The following is a 6,000-nucleotide window of genomic DNA, read 5'->3' as shown; positions in this document are numbered from 1 at the left end:
TCTGGCTGCTTGGTCAAGACTCAGAGTATCTCTGTTTTTAAACAAATATGCCTACAGTGGTACCTCAACTTACGAATCTAATGCATTCCGAACGCACATTCGTAAGTTGAAAAAAATTGTAAGTCGAATCCCATAGGAATGCATTGGGAGAAAAAATTCGTAAGTCAAAGCAAAAAATCCTATCTAAACCACATCCAAGATGGCGGACGCAGCTCCATTCGTAAAAAAAATAAAAATAAAAAAATATTTTTATTAATTTTCCAATTAAAACCAATTATATCACATTCAATATTTCAAATTATACACATATATATATCAATCAAACCGAATGTTATGCCAAATCATCTAAAGAATTTTTTATTTGGGTTCCCATGCTTCAAGAAATTGGGAATTCCTCGCAACTGTCCACTGCCGTCTTTTTTCTAAAGTTCAAATCGTCCTCCAAGTTCATAATAATCCAGATCTTCCCCTTACAGTCACATAGATGTTTTCCACTTTCATCCGATTGTTTCCCAGCTGCTGAGATAAATATCAAACAAAGTTTCACAGATGTTCTTTCTCCTGTGTGAGTTAATCAGTCCAGCCTCCCCATAAATCTTCTTAATGGAGCTCCCTGTTGCGTCGAAGCAGTTCGAAGCAGCGCCATTTTAAAAAGCTCAAATCACTTTCGCTTTCTCTCATAGCCATGAAGATTTACGATCATTATAGAATTTACAGCTTTTCCAGGCAGGAGACCCAAACATCAAACCATAGACTCTTGGTAAATTAATGGATCTCCTTGCCCTATAGCTGAACTTAGCTTCAGGTCGCTGCTCCAATTTAAAGTGCGTCACAGCTCATAAATCCTCCGAACGCGTCCAGAACTCCTTCCGTCCGACTAGGGGGGGGGCTTTTCTCATCGGCAACTCCACATCTTTAAAAAATATGCTCAGTAACAACAGTTATAAAGTTCAACTCACACAGTCTTTTGCTTCTCTTTCACTCCAAACAAGCCAGGACATCGCGTCCGGGAAGGTACGAGGCAACAATATGAAGAAAAAAAAATAAAAACTCACTTCCCTTATCGCTCCGTCCCCATCAATCCTTCTTCCAGATGCAGTACAATCTTTGACTCCTCTCCCTCAGCAGCATAAATTTCTCAGCAGTAAACAGCGCTTCTTCCCCTCCTTCTGAAGTATGTCCATAGATTTAAGCCTAATTATCTTCTTTAACCATGGAAATCCCCGCCATGCAGATTAGCGTCCGGGAGTCCTGGCCCTTGTAAGTGCTCAGCCCAAGCTCCCCCCACTCCAAAAACAGTCGGAGTGGGTCTGGGGGCATCGCGGGCCAGCGGCCCCTCTCCGTAACCCCCGGAGAGGGTAGGGGGTTGCCATTTACTCCCCTAGCAACCGCCAAATTCCTTACGAAGGTCAGAGAGATGGAAAACAGGTCCGCCATTCCTGCAGGCGGAAACCGGAACCTACAGACGCAGCTCCATTCGTAAGTAGAAACATTTGTAAGTAGAGTTATTCATAAGTAGAGGTACCACTATTTGTTTTATACCACTTGCCTGGGAGTAAGCTGCATTTAATTAAATGGAGTTTTCTTCTAAATAGACAAGCTTGGGGCAGGACAGTCAAGATCAGTTATGATATTTTTGCATCTTGGGTCCATACAAATGTTACCAACTGTGAACTGGTATGATCCGAGCTTGAGTTACAAATGCCATGATTACTAAATGAGCAGGTACCGAGAAACCTCATCCCTGTTCATAAATCAGTTACAGTATATTCTTTGTCACCTTCGCATACGTGTAATAATAACAGCTTGGTTTTATACTGAAAATGCAGAATCATTCCAATATATCCTACAGTGCAAGACATTTGAAAATTATGGTGAGATCAAGAGGGCGTCTTGCTGTTATGGAAATTTTAAAAGCTTAAGTGACTGTGGCGTTTTGACATAATAGGCTAGTTAGAAACTTTTGAGTGAAGCTTATAGAATCTAGCTTAATCATACGTTTAAGTATTGTTGATTTTAAGGTGACCTAATTTGAAGAATGTGCTTTCTGGGTGAGAATGTCAGCTATGAAATTGGAGACCATACCTTGCTTTTTGTACTGCTGTGAATGCTATTTAAATTTAATGATGAAGCAGACTGAAATTTTGCTTGAAATTATACCCATCTTGTCTTAAATTCCAAGTCTTGCTATCCAGTGCAGCACATTAAAGCAGCCACTTTCTTGCCCATCTTTTTCTATAATTAATACATGACTTTCCAAGATGCTTAACTTCAAATAAAATACCTTTTGTAAAGATATTTTTTCTGAAGAATAAGAATAAGAAGAGTTTGGATTTGATATCCCGCTTTTCACTCCCCTTAAGGAGTCTCAAAGCCGCTAACATCCTCCTTTCCCTTCCCCCCCCACAAGAAACACTCTGTGAGGTGAGTGGGGCTGAGAGACTTCAGAGAAGTGTGAGTAGCCCAAGGTCATCCAGCAGCTGCATGTGGAGGAGCAGAGACGCGAACCCGGTTCACCAGATTACAAGTCTACTGCTCTTAACCACTCCCATCTTTTGCAGGGGCTCAATTGGTACCAGCGCCTTCTGTCAAGAGTTTGGGTGTAACCTTTGACGCCTCCCTTTCCATGGAGGCGCAGGTTGCATCCACAGCAAAGGTGGCATTTTTCCATCTCCGCCGCATCAAGCAGTTGGTCCCTTACCTCTCTTGCCCCGATCTGGCCACAGTGATCCATGCGACGATCACCTCCAGGCTTGACTATTGTAACTCGCTCTACGCAGGGTTGCCCTTAAAGCTGACCCAGAAACTCCAGCGGGTGCAGAATGCCGCGGCGAGGCTCCTTACAGGGTCCCGGCCGCGGGATCACATTCATCCAGTGCTTTACCAGCTGCACTGGCTCCCGGTGGAGTACAGGATCAGGTTTAAGGTGCTGGTTTTGACCTTTAAAGCCCTATGCGACTTGGGACCCTCGTACCTACGGGACCGCCTCTCCTGGTATGCCCCGCGGAGGACCTTAAGGTCCACAAATAATAATATTCTGGAGATCCCGAGTCATAAGATGGCTAGATTGGCCTCTACTAGAGCCAGGGCCTTTTCAGTACTGGCCCCAACCTGGTGGAACGCTCTTTCCCAGGAGACCAGGGCCCTGCGGGATTTGTCTTCTTTCCGCAGGGCCTGCAAGACAGAGCTGTTCCGCCTGGCCTTTGGGTTAGACTCAGCCTGACCCCTGTGTTTTCCTCCCTCATGGCTTGGATTTATGGCCTACTTGAAATGAGGCTGCACTTTAAATTTTAATACTGTATTTTAATCTGTATTTTAATTAATTGTTTTTATGTTTTATTGTAATTCTGTTGGTGTCAGCCGCCCTGAGCCTGGTTTTTGACTGGGGAGGGCGGGGTATAAATAAAAATTTATTATTATTATTATTATTACACCACACTGGCTCTGAGCAGTTATTGTTTAAGAAATGTTATGCACATTTGTGGCATCTGCTCTGAAGTTCCATTGACTTATTTGATTTTTTCAGCCTTCCTCTCGTTGCATTTTTGAAGTGCTAGAAACCCAACCAAAGCTATTTTCTTCTTTCAGAATGTGATTAGGTTAATCTTTCAAGGCAGCCTTGACACCTGTTCTTATTGATTGCACTTTTCTTTAGGTCCATATTTCATAGTTTCCTAACATGATGTTAACTTTGCGGCACTTTCTCTTTCTGAATATTGCTAATGCGGAGATGGTTCCTGATGACCAAGCATGAAATGTTTCTGCAGTGATTATTACTGCTTAAGCCTATCCTTGGTAGAGCACAGGGGTTGAGTTACACAGTCACTTTCTTCCCCAGCTGAGTTTTAAAGAGTGGGACTCATTCACTGGATTGCATACAATCCCTTTCAAACATACATTGATATCAACATTAACTTTCTCTATATGCTGATGAGGTATGCCATTGATGACGGGCAAACTCCACCAGCTTTTCGCATAGAATTCTCAGAATATGCTTCATGCCTCATCTTCCATGCCATACTCTCTTCTTCCCAAGCAAACCTACTGTAGCTCAAGGATGAAGGACCTACACTGGAAGGGCTGCAAAGATACAGTGAGCATGAGGATCTTTAAGTGTAGTCTGGAAAACACACACTTAGAGGCAGCAAGTGTGGCATATTGGCCGATATGGGAACGTGATTGAGAAATAAGCAAGTTTATTGAAGAGAGGAGATTGTAGTTGAGAATTTCACCAGAGTCAACAGGGTATGGAGAGGAAAATCATGTGCATATAATTGGTTCACCGATGAACGGTCTGATAATCTACTGAATGCAATAAGAAACCTGAAATGAGTAATTGCCTGAGGAAGAAAGAATATGCCAATGTCTCTGTAGAATTCCTTCAAACCACTGAGCCAAACTGTATTTGTCACTTGCCTATTTCCTGTTCCAGCCATTGACTGGACTGCAGTGATATATGGAATGCTCATAAACATTCTTAATGCCCAGGGTGAAATTATCAAGAGCGCAATGTTGAAAAACAGCAGCTTTTGTAGGCATAGAGAGACATATTGGCTTGGGAACCAAGGGGGGTAATGTTAGTAACTTTGTAATGTGAATTATTTTCAGTGGATCTCCTCTGATTAAAACTTAGCTGAATACTTCTCCAGAGAAAGAATAAGAGGAAATATGTACTACAAGGAAGGACAGAGGCATGAAGTCAGAAACTAAAAAGGATAGAGTACACTGGACAACTAGAACCAGAAACCTGCAGGAAGGAATGGGTTGATGAGAAGAAGAAAAGAGAGAGCCAAGGAAAAAGAGGATTTAGACAAAAATATAAACCCAGGCATTGGGTTGTTGTAGACTTAAGAGCTTTGGAGTCTCAGAAACAGTAAGGCAAGGAGCCAGAGTTGTTATTAGAGCCAAGACAGTAGCGTGGAGTAGAACATTTGGCTGGTGTTATTTATTATTTCATATGTTTCTTAAAAGTTGCAAACTGCCTGGCTGCATTTTTTGCATGTACTCATTACTCACATTCCCATTGTGCTGATGAGATAAAGAGATGGATGCTGTGACTCGACCAGGCTTCAAGGTGTGCTTCTCAGGTACATGTTTTGTATTTTTAATCTCTCAGCTGGTTTCTGGGGGTGGAGCCTACTGCCTCTATGCCACCTCCAGGCAGTGGCGGAGGAAGAGGAGTGTGAGGGGAGCGCACCGCCCGGCAGCGCGATCCTGGTGGGGTGCCATGGCGGTTGCCCCTGCCCTCTCTGGGTGCCATGCCCCTGCAGGTGGCATGCCACACCCCCAGGACGCCCGCCATGCCCCTGTGGATGGCATGCCATGCACCCGGGATGTGCACCAGCCCCGCCCCCGCCTGCTCTCTGCCCTCCGGTGCCAGAGCATGAAACTCTGCCACTGCCTCCAGGGCCAGATTAAGACATGCTGAGGCCTTAAACTATGTCAAGTTTTAGAGGCCCCCACAGCATTACAAAACAAAAATGTGTATTATTCTAAAAGACAGGACAAAAAAAGAGAGAGCTAATAAAGTTTTATATTTGCATTTATACTGGTACATAGGCAAGGATGCAAGTAAAGGCTAACAATCTAACTAAAGCATAAATAGTGCAATAAGTTTGTTTGCATATGAAATACCTTTAAATGAAAAGACTGTATGATTTCTTAGGATGTAAGAAAACTTAATGTCTAGCAACAAAGGAGCTTAGCACTTACTAAATGGAAGAAGCAATGCAACATGCACTGTGTGTGTGTGAGAGAGAGAGCCATAACATAAAATGCAAAACATTTGCATTATTATCTGAGACTAAAGTCTTGAAATTCATTATTTCATTCAGAAGCTTACTTACCTTGTGCTAAGCCCAGCATTGGACACCCCCTCCCCATGCATGTTCATTCTACACAGTACAATTCCCAAATAAACCTGTGACTAAAACAAACTACTTGTCCATTCACAGTTCAGTAGTAGAGAAATGTATGTATGTTTATTTATTTATTGAATTT

The sequence above is a fragment of the Zootoca vivipara genome, chromosome 9, assembly GCF_965207765.1.
Source record: "Zootoca vivipara chromosome 9, rZooViv2.hap1.1, whole genome shotgun sequence".
NCBI classification, from domain to species: domain Eukaryota; kingdom Metazoa; phylum Chordata; class Lepidosauria; order Squamata; family Lacertidae; genus Zootoca; species Zootoca vivipara.
Note: the sequence above shows the minus strand (reverse complement) of the source record.